Here is an 11,375-nt window from a genome sequence, read left to right as displayed (position 1 = left end):
TAGGTATGGAGGATACTCCACCAACAGGCACTTCAATATTCAGTTTTACCCCAGAAATGGTATGTTTTAGAGCATTTGAACTGCTCAAATAAACCACTTATTTTTCCCCTTCACAAAAAAGAATACAACAAATGAAGCACCTTCTGGTCTCTTCCTTTAGCTGCTGTGCTGCAACCTCGTTATCACAGCATCACTGAACACGCCAATAACATTAAGTATCTCTCTGCTGGTGGAAGAATCTTGACACAGGTTAAAGTGCCAATGTCTCTGCCAGTGCAAGAACTGCTATTATTTCAGAGGAGTGCACGAGAAAGTGTGGAAAGCTCAGATCTAACACGTGCTTCATTTGATCTAAACATTAGGCAACTAACAGAACAGGAAATAAAGTCTGGCTCTGGTGTCCCCTGAAGTACAGAGCCTCATATTTTGAAATCGAAAACCTTGCTCCCTGCTGCCACAGCCTACTTACAAATCAACTGCAGACGCTACATATACTTGCAACAGTCTGTATAACTCTTAGCAGCCTTGTACTTAACAGTCTGCTGCTCTCCACGGCTTAGTCAAACATGGATTTCTGCTCTCCTGCTGCAGTCATTCTTTTGAGGTCAGTGCTTCTACACTAAATTAAAATTGGAAGAATATATTTCTTTCAAAAGCTGATGTCCAGGTTTGAACCCAATTAATCAGGTGCTGTTAAGAAAGCTTTTGCATGGAGTTTTAAAAAACTCTTTTGTTTAATGAGGATGGAAACACTTACAAAATTTCTGGTCTAGCTATTACCTCTATTGATTTAGATTTCACCTTGAAGTCATGGATGGTGAAAGGGGGTAACGTCTTCAACTAGCAAAGGCATCTGCAAAGTCAAGATTTGTTCAAGAGCCTGGCATCCGAGTTCCTGATACAAGAGCAGAGGTATGACACAATTCAATCAGAAGTACTGACTTTTAGTATTAATTCTGAGCTGGAGAGGTCTGATTTCTTTCTAGATTAACAATTCTGACGCCCCACTTTCCACATTAGGTGCCTTCTTGCTGATGGGCATTTTAAATAGAACTGAGGAAAAAGATGTGATTGATTAATCAGCGGACACTTGTGTTTTTCAATTTCCTCTCATTTTGATGGAGATCTCCAAACATCACACTAAGGGAGTATGCTAGACTGAGAAAATTGTGTTCAGCAGTACGGTCAAACCACCTCAGATATTTAATTTTTCCAGTGAGCCAGGCAGACAAGCTCCCTAGAGAGCAGTGGTCAACTCCCTAGAGCACAGCACTTCTGCATAAAGGCATCTGGGGCATCCTCAGAAGCAGGAGGGGCCACTGTGCTAGGCAGGGGGAAAAAGTGGATTTGCATCAATGCTGTCACATAAATAACTCCTGTGACCCAGAGCTCCCCCACCACCTTGGGCAGTGCCAATGGGGAAGCTACATCCTTTTTTGCAGGGCTGCAAATCTTCATTTATTTAGGCATTTACAAAATACAGGCTTTAACAGCCCTTAGGTTTCTCTGGGATTAGGTGGTGGCTCAGCAGAGTCACAGGGCTTTCAATTGCTTTTGCAGGTGTCCGAGTTTGAAGTCTGGTAGCGCTAACATGCCCAAGCCCATCTTGGATCATATCAAGGGGGCCAATTTTTTTTTGAGCCTGCTGCTGAACAAGAACAACCAAATCAATCTCTTTCCCCTCCAAAACACTGAGTAATTTAGGAGATGCCAGTGGGAGGAACTAGTGAATTCTTCATTTTGGGTTGTTGCTATAGCAATGCACTCAACATTTACACCAATGAGCTGAAGGTGAGCTCTGTTACGTTGTTTATCCCCTTGTAGATTGGCCAGCCATCACAAAGCAGTATCTCATCCACTGGAGTGTAAAGAAAATAATCTTGTTTATTACCTGAAGAGTTAAGGACACTTTAGAAAAAGCTGAAGAAGGCTAATATGTTTGTAAGTGTTCTTTTGTACACTGCAGCTGAAAACAGCCCATGATGAATATTAACAGAAAATAATTTATTTGTACTTTAGTTACATAAGTTGTATGCCAAAGAATGAAAGACAGTAGGAGTTAATAATGCAGACCGTTCCAACTATGTATGCACAGAATTTCCACAAACCTGACTGGCTTTGTTATGTTTTATCTCCACTGAGGTAGCTCTATTGATAGCTTATCTGTTAGTGATGTGATAGCTACAAAACTGCATGCGGTTCTGCAGACAGTTGAAAATGATTTTGCTTTACTCACTTTAGACTTCTCATCTTACTGAAGAATATCTATACATAGCAGTTACACCTATGATGGGGTGCAGTACTGGTGCAACTAAGCAGACTTGTTTTGAATTCCTGCTATTTATCTGGAGAAATATTTCATTCTGGCTTGAATTTGATTACGAAACTTGGCTTGAAAGTCAGTGGTGGAATGTGAAACAATGCAAATTATTTGAGAGACAGTGAAATGGAATAAGGTGGGAGGAGACTATTTTGATTAGATATTCAAAATGAAGTAGCACATGAGTCTTACTCCTGAAAAAATAAAAGTTATCAGCACGTTTCTTTCAGAATATCCACTGGAGCACTGTTACATCTCTATTGTGAAAAGAAGTTAAATGAAAATAGTTGGTTTTGCTGTGCACCAGTAAATGGTACATCGCAAACCCTGCTGCAGAATGTTTGTAGAGAAGGTCAGTTCACACACACTCCTTTGGGTATATAGACCCAAATCTCATACTTCATATCTTGTTTCTGTCAGTGAGAATAAGCACTCTGGCCATTCCTGTTTGAGAGCCTCTGAAACTCTTTCACAATACCAGGAAACAAAGCCTGCTTTCAGATCTGCAAGACTGAAGAGCAAGTCTTATTTGGTATAGTAAGGTGGCAGCAAAACGGTAACTTTGTCTTAATACTCAAAGGTAAGTAATACAACAAGCCACAGTTACCCACTCTTTGTATATAACTTCTTTGGGGGTCAGGAATGGAAATTCATCCCTGGGATAGAGGCAAGTTTGAACCCCATGGCCTGATGCTCTGGTGTCTGTGTCATGCTTAACAAAGGCATCAGTGCCTGTGGTTTTAAAAGGAACTAGCCACAGCTGCATTTCATGAGCTGTGTATTCCAGTTGGTATCTTAGACATAGTAAAAATAATGTCCAGACAGGGGCCCTGAGGGGAGATGCAGAGGAACATCTAGGACTTGTACTAGGACCTGTACACCTAGGACTAAATCTTGAGAGCATCAAGTGACTCTCAGTGGGGCAGCTCTGGACATGCTTACAAGGACTTTGGTACCTGGGGAACACCCCCATCCAGCTGGCTTTGGGTTCCCTGGGTTAGGCAGCAGTTGAGAAGACATTTTCTGCCAGTTTGGGGATAACAGTGTAGATACATCCTCTTCTCAGCAAGGATGTGCCAGTGAACACAGCTTTGACCCTAGTGTGCCACCAGCCGCTCACCAGTTTCCCCACCTGAGAGACCATTGCTCTCCACGGGTTGAGCTCATCGCTCCACTAAAGTGGCCCAGTCAGGAAGAACCAAATCACCAGAGACCTCCCATTTGAACCAACCCTGCTGGTTTTTGCTTAGATGGGTTAGGACAGGCTCACACAAACAACTCTGCTAACAGGTAGGTGTCAGGGGTCAGTGCCAGCCACTGGGCACAGGCCAGGTGGGGCAGTGGGTGCCCACAAGCCAGCAGGACTGTGCTCTCCTGTCGCCTCTCCTGCGAGGCGCGGCCCCACCACACCCCAGTAAGCCAAGCTGAAGGAGGGCTGGTACCAGCACTGGGGCCTGGGGTTGGTCACAGTCCAGCAATCACCAGGTGAAGCTGCAGCCATGAGTTCTCAAGGCAGGCTGGGAAATTAAGACGGCAAGACAAAGTCTGGGTCAGCAATGCAAAGGCAGGGCACAGACATACCTGCAACAAGGCATGGGAAAGGGCTGCTGACAGGCAGCAGAGAGAGCAGCTCTTTCTCCTGGCATAGCTCCAACAAGAACTGGCCATGGTCAAATCCCAGGTCTTGAACTAACCTGACCTTCCTTCTCAAGCAGATACAGCCTGAGGGACGCATATCTTTTTCTTGTTAGAGCACTCTGATGAGTAAGCAGAAGGCAAAAGGACTCTGCTGTGCAGCAGGATCCATTACAGAATGGATTCCTTTGCCCGACTCTGCTCCTCCCTGGTAAATTCTCCCTCAGATAGAGCTCTCAGTTAGGAAGCAAGGTGAGAAACTTACAGTGTTCCCTATAATAGTGAGGAGGGAAGGTTTTAACTTCTACCTCGACAGGGTATGTAGAGGAGCATTTTCACATATGGAAAATTGTTCTCCAATTGAGATGAGTTTCAAAGATTAATAGCCGATTTTTGCTGATTGCCTGTTCCACTAGGCAGACTCCTGATCTCCCATTTAAGAACACGTTAGTTACTGCTTTATCACAGACTTCTTCCCACACAGTGAATTCTCATCATCTCACAGAAGCAATATGTTCCTCATCAAGTCTGTTCATTTTAATGATTTTTAATAGGCTTTGCTTCTTTGCCCAAATCTCATCCCCAGTGCCTCCTCAGCAAGCTATATCAAGGTAAAAAGGAGCTTCCCTTTCAAATTAATTCAGTTAGCACAAACTCCTGAAAACTGGAAGTACCAAAATCAATTTGAACTTTATACAACATTTACAGTATTAGATACGGTGTGTGGTTTGTCAGCACTGCTCAGACACATATTTCCATGCCTCTGCACGCAGCCCATAATCCTTGTGAAAGTACAGATGAGATCCTGTCCTGGAACACTACCATCCATATTACTCTCTGGAAAAGAAGAGAATATGAGACTGTAAAGGACTGAGTGCTGTTTCACTTGCAGAAAGCCTCTGCTGAATTACAACTCATTACAACATACCCTCAGTCTGTGCCATTTAGACGAAACCCACTTGCTGTTCCTGTTCTTCTATATATTCATTTTTATCCTTGCTCTTGCTTCATTTTCAGTAATGATGCATTGCTGTCCACTTACGTGTTCTTCTTCTATTGAAAAAGAACTATTGAACTTCATAAGATCTGACCTAGATAAACACTCTGTTATACTTTATATGACAGCCCAAAGACACAGGCTATCTTAAGTGGATACAATGCTATATAGTCTTGCTGGACAGAAAAAGATTAAAAATCACCCAGTCTTCTGTTCCACCAGGAAGGTTGTTGTCACCAAATCTGCTTCATTTTGAATCTTCTATCTCCTAGTGCTCTCCACTGGCCCCATGGAGGAGCAGGAGCTCTCTAAGCCTCTAATCCCACCTCACTGGCCTAACTCAAATCCTGCCTCATAATTCCCCTCGGAAGCAGTGGCCCTTCCATACGCAAGTGGGGATGAAGCTGTTGCCTTGTCTGCTATTGTCTCACTTTTCCTGAGTGACCTTCTTCAACGTGTTTATCTGTTATCTTGTCTTAGTCTCTACACATGAATTTTCAACTGGCTTTTATTTATTTGGATGGCTTTTTGCATACAGAGGTCTTGATCATGATGAAAGTTTAGACAGTACCAAAAGAAAAAAAAATCTCAATAAGAGGAAGCAAAATAAAGCATCTCCACCTGAATGACTCCAGCTGTTGTCAGTATAGGATAACTCTTTAGCTCCAAAGTATGAGATTTGGTAGAAACATCTAGCTATTTGGTTCACATTTTGTAAACATGAATTAATAAGCTCAATGCCACAATCACTATTAACTGCAGCTCTTGGCTAGATGTGAGTGGAGATTAATCATGCTCTGTACACCCAGCTCAAACAGCTCAACACACTGAGTTATCAAGCAAAAGCACCTGATTAATATTCAGGAGGCTTCAGGTGGGTGAAGAGACTAGTACAATAACAACAACAACAAAGCAAAAAAGGAAACACTTTTGTGTTAGCAACTCCCTCACTGGTTGCAGCATTCAGTGGGACCAGGCTACTCATGGTGTCAAGAACTGCCTGTTCAAATGTTTTTCTCCTATGGGATAACTAGTTCTGTAAATATGGATCTGTCAAAAGAGTATAGGTGCATGGGGACGTATAATCCAGAGACCATCTTCTATGCTTGTCTGGTAGAAGAACCCTTGACCCTTCAGTACAGTCAAACAGAACACATGCACCCTACTAATACCTGTGTAGTCTATGGAAACAATAAAGAGTCAGTATAGTTAGGTGTTTGGGTTTTGTCTTGAATCTGCCACTAATTTGCTCTGTTGTCTAAGAAAAAGAACAATCATTTCTTCAGTTATAAGAAGAGCACCCAAGACTGTACCATATTTCTGTTTTCTCTGTTATGAAGTGGTCAGTTTTAAAATGTCATCTTACTAGCTTTCAAGTGAAAAAAAGAGTAGTTTGGCCATTAAAAAAGAAAGTGAAGAAAAATAACCATTTGCCTGTGCAATTTCAGTGATTTAACATTGAACGTCCATATTAAGACAACTAGACCTGGCTTTTGAGATGCCACAGACCTAATTTCCCACTGATCTGAGTGGCTTTCTGCCCAACACAAACCTCAGGCATAATGCTAAACAGGAACCATAGATAAGCAATCATCCCACATCCAAATCTCAAGGGTTCAAATTTGTCCTCCTCCCGTTTTCTTGAATGCTATTAGTCTGTACGTTGCTTGTTTCATCTTTGTTTAGATAGAAATGCAAAAGGGAAAAAAGAGAGGGGGAGCAGATCTTTTTATATATGATGTTAGTTTTACATAAAGCAACACGTTATGCCTCACTCTTGCTTTGCAGTCCTCAGCTTGCAAGAAACAAAGAGTTTCCTTATCAGAACTGTCATTTCTCATCTGTCATTACCAGTGAGAATGGAATCTCTCAGTACCAAGTGAAAAGACCCCAGAGATTTCTAACTCAGATGTGTGATCTTACATCATAAACACTTCATCACATATATCAAGACTCCCTGGTATGAGAAACACATGACCTGGAGAGATGTCACCAGGACCACAACTATAACATCACATGCTCCTGCACCAGCACCTTAACTGTCTGCCTTTGACATACCCCTCTTCCTACAGATTTACATGACTCGATTCCAATTTGATTTCACCATTGTTTCCAGAAACGCTTCACAAGAGAATGCAGAAATAGAAGATGTCGAAATGGAGACCTACCTAAAACCAGCTTATCATACAGTTGGTGGCCTTACAGAATTACATAATATTAAAGGCATTTATTGCAGTGATTTGTATTCAGGTAAAAAAGCTGAACCTCCTGTACTGACCTGTCAATGTAAGAATGCTTTGGCTAATCTAGTTTCTTTTGTTTGCACTTTCATGGTATGAACAGAAGTCTTCAAGAAGTCTTCAGAAGTCTTCAAATAGCAGCCTTGTGCAAATTTTGACCGAAGGAGCACTAATAACCTATCTTACTGAATTCCTCAGTCTCCTCACTTCTGTAACCCTGTCCCTGTAACCTCCTAACCACAGATGCCACTCTTCCCTGTCCCTGTAACCTTCTGACCACAGATGCCACTCTTCCTCCATCTGGCTGAAACTCCTGCCAAACCCATCTCTTGTCCCCAGACTGACATCCTAGTTATTGTTCACTCAGCTGCTTAAAGTTCTTTTCTTGTTATCCATACCCAATTTCTTTTGAATCTATTCAATCTACTGTTTATTAAATTAAGCTCTCATTTCAAATTAGGTAAACCAAACACTGGGCTGCATTAGGAGAAAGATGGCCAGCACATTTCGGAAAGCTATTATCCCTGCTCTGCTCAGCACTGGTGAGGCTGCTCTAGAACACTGCATCCAGTCCTGTACCTGCCAGTTGGAAAGGGATGTGGAGAAAGGGGAAAAGGTCCTGCAGAGAACAACCATGACGGACAGAGGCTGTGGGCAGGTGCCCTGTAGGGACAGGTGGAGGGAGCTGGACTGGCTAAATTTGTTGAGAAGAGACTAAGAGGCATGTACAGCTACTTAAAGAGCAGTACCAAGATTATGGGGCCAGACGACTCTTGGTAGTGCCAAATGATACAACAGGAAGCAGTGGTCACAAACTGTTCCTTCAGAGGTTCAGATTTGGAAAAACTTTTTCACTAATAGAGTAGTGCAGCACAAGAACAGGTTATGCAGAGAGACTGTGGCATCTCCTTTGTTCGAGGTTTTGCAGACCTGGCTAGATGTAGCCACAGCTGACCCAGAGTCAGCAGTAGTCCTGGCTTTGAGCAGGAGGTTGCTCTAGATGACATCCAGTACATCTATTTATGACCTGTGATTTAATTAAGCTATGCCAGCCTCAGCCACCAGTAAGCTAGAAAGTTTATTTTCAGTTCCTAGGGAGCAGATAATGCTGTGAGCCACAAGGACCCCCTGCTTGCACTCTGCAAAGACAGGGTGCTCTGTTTTGTTTTGACATCAGGCAAGAAAACACATTGTAGTATAAGTTATAGACAAGAGAAAAAAAATATGTTTTAATAGGATATGTGGCTGGATTTACTGGGGAACGTAGCTCTGTCTCCATTAGCAGAGGCTGATATAACATATACTCTGGATTTTTTGATGGAAATCAAGTATTACACTTCAGTCCTTTCCCCTAAATTCTTCAGCTTTTAGTTGGATTTCAGCCCTGACATACAGTCTTAACCTTCATCTCACTGAAGTTAAAGGGAATTCAGTCACCAGCCAGAAACTGGGGACAAAAGAAGAGAATACAAGAAGCTAGAACGCTGGAATAGAATTAAAACATGTTCAACACATTCTGTAGGTTAATATACATAGTAAATCATAAACGGACTGCCTTTGCACCCTCCTAACAACAGGACTGTATTGGAGAACACTGTAAAAGAGTAAATTGTTTCAAATAAGTAAGGGTCATTTTCAAGCCCCATGACTAAGTGCTCAGAGAATGGATTACATGTTGAGAGATTAGCAGAGGTCTGGTCTACCAGCTAAGACAGCAGTGCTATAGGAGAGATACTCAACACTTTCCAAAGATAAGTGAATATGAGTAAATTTTCTAAATGATACATGAGAAATGTGATACAGCAGCACCACTCAAAATTGCCTTTTTCAGCAACATTTTTATGGAGTGGTATTATAGGTGTGTCTTAACCTTTTAGAGACTTAGGTCCATTTTCAAAGTTCCCTTAAACTGGCAGCGGAGTTATCTCAAAGTACCTAGAAGCCTGACTCTTACTGTGTTTCTGAAGAAAATATGCCAAGTGTAGTTCTGCACCTTTAGCTATACAATACTCTGGTCATTTTCAGCTTAAACTTAATTTAACTCAAGTATTAGGTCCCCAGAACATTAAGACACTACAGAAATATACACTTCCAAGATTAAAGCTGACTGCTTTATGATGAAATCATGAAGAGATGGAATCAAATGACAAAAACACCTTTTCCTGCTCTTGTACATATGTTGTCCACCCGCCCCCGCACTGAATACTTTGCCAATTATATTGGCATTTCATGTTGGGTTTTGTATGTGATTTGGCATTACACCTTTCTGTTAGAGCAGTTTTTCCTATTTGGCCTAAACGTGAGCCTTTGCCTGGGATCCATTTTATAGAATGAGCTCAATTCTATAGACAGCTGGTGGATTATTGCCACTTTATCCTGCTACTGGGGCTAATCATGAATTGGTTATTGGTCTGGATTTACAGTCTTGAAAAGAGTTTTATATAAGAAGAAGGTTAGCATTGTAAAAGTTATTTCCATCTATATTGAGAGAGTTAATTCCCTCTCTGCAGCTGAGTTTTCCCTCTCAAGTATGCTTCCATGGTAACATACACACAGCTACTGCAATGGTGAAGTTAATCTCAGAAGTTAAGCTTTCCAGTTGCTAATGTTCTGCACCAAATCTTAGCTCTAGCCAACAAAGTCACAATCAATAATGCTCCTTGGCTCTCCACTCAACCTGGCCATGACTAGAGATTTAAGTCAATACGCTCTTTCACTTTACAAGCTGGGTAAAGAAAGTGAACCTGAGATTGTAGTTAATATACATAAATAAAAATAAGTAAATTAGAAAAGCTGCACAGTGTGGAGGGTAATTTTAACATATAAAAAACTGTTACACATTTAAAGAATACAGTGCTAAAAACAGCTAAAAATTTTTTTCTTGTTTTTTTTCATTTATTTAAGCAAAGCTGGTATAATATACATAACAGAAAAGATGAATCTTCAAATTTTGTTTCTGTCTTTGGTTTTCACAGAGCTGACTACATGCTCTGAATTGACATGTGTGTTCAATTTTCACTTGAAACAAAATTTTACTAAGGTTTTGCTTAGGGTATTGTGAAAGAAGCTGTCGTGGTTTAAGCCCAGCCAGTAATTAAGCCCCACACAGCCGCTCGCTCACTCCCCCCCGGTGGGATGGGGGAGAGAATCGGAAGAGCAAAAGTGAGAAAACTCGTGGGTTGAGATAAAGACAGTTTAATAGGGAAAGCAAAAGCTGCGCAGGCAAGTAAAGCAAAACAAGGAATTCATTCACTACTTCCCGTGGAGAGGCAGCTGTTCAGCCATCTCCAGGAAAGCAGGGCTCCATCACGCGTAACGGTTACTTGGGAAGACAAACACCATCACTCCAAATGTCCCCCCTTCCTTCTTCTTCCCCAGCTTTATATACTGAGCATGATGTCATATGGTATGGAATAGCCCTTTGGTCAGTTTGGATCAACTATCCTGGCTGTGCCCCCTCCCAGCTTCTTCTGCACCTGGCAGAGCATGGGAAGCTGAAAAGTCCTTGACTAGTGCAGCAACAACTAAAACATCTCTGTATTATCAACACTGTTTTCAGCACAAATCCAAAACATAGTCCCATACCAGCCACTGTAAAGAAAATTATCTCAGCTGAAACCAGGACAGAAGCCTGGGCTATTGATAGAAATACTTGGGGTATAGTGCCTTTCAGACATGGAGTAACTTCTCTGACTTGGTTATTCCAGTGTTGTGGCTGCTACAAATAGCATACAACCTCCCCAGCCACGGGGTGTGTTGGCAAAACCAGGGAATCCCAGTGCCTTAGAGACCTCGTCCTTGACACCACTCTGGAGTAGCCTGGAACCACAGGGCCAAATGCATCCTTGAACTGTTGCCCAGTCCCTGCTCTTGCCGCTGCAGGACTACTTAGACTGATGCCATGCCAAACCTGTGAGGCCCTCTTGCACCCTGGGGTTTCCATGTGGGAAACTTCAAAAGCTCCCCAGCCAGTTATTTCAGTGTTTCTATATACCACTGTTAGAAAAATGTTTAATCCAAGCCTCCCTTGCCGCAATTTAGATCCATTTATCCTTTCCTAGCTTTTGTGGATATGCAGAACATAGTTTTCCAGTTTGACCTGTCTCTTTCACAGTTGTTATGTCACTTCTCAGTCTTCTCTTCTTAATGCCAACAACCCTAGCTTTCTTTTATAAAGAAGTAC

General features: G+C 42.0%; 1 long non-coding RNA gene across 2 annotated transcripts in view; it reads left to right on the top strand.

The window, feature by feature from the left end:
* Positions 1-524: 524 nt before the first annotated feature.
* Positions 525-11,375, top strand: part of LOC140647924 (uncharacterized) — a 35,512-nt gene continuing 24,661 nt past the window's right edge. The window contains exons 1-3 of one of the 2 annotated variants that reach the window (XR_012041023.1): positions 525-604; positions 795-912; positions 1,825-1,941. This is a non-coding gene — a long non-coding RNA (uncharacterized lncRNA). Of the gene's footprint in view, positions 605-794; positions 913-1,824; positions 1,942-11,375 lie in introns of those variants that run through there. The other variant, XR_012041022.1, reaches the window with a different exon arrangement.

This window comes from Ciconia boyciana, chromosome 2 (genome assembly GCF_034638445.1).
Source record: "Ciconia boyciana chromosome 2, ASM3463844v1, whole genome shotgun sequence".
In the NCBI taxonomy this organism is placed as follows: domain Eukaryota; kingdom Metazoa; phylum Chordata; class Aves; order Ciconiiformes; family Ciconiidae; genus Ciconia; species Ciconia boyciana.
Note: the sequence above shows the minus strand (reverse complement) of the source record. Positions and strands in the feature narration are given on the sequence as shown.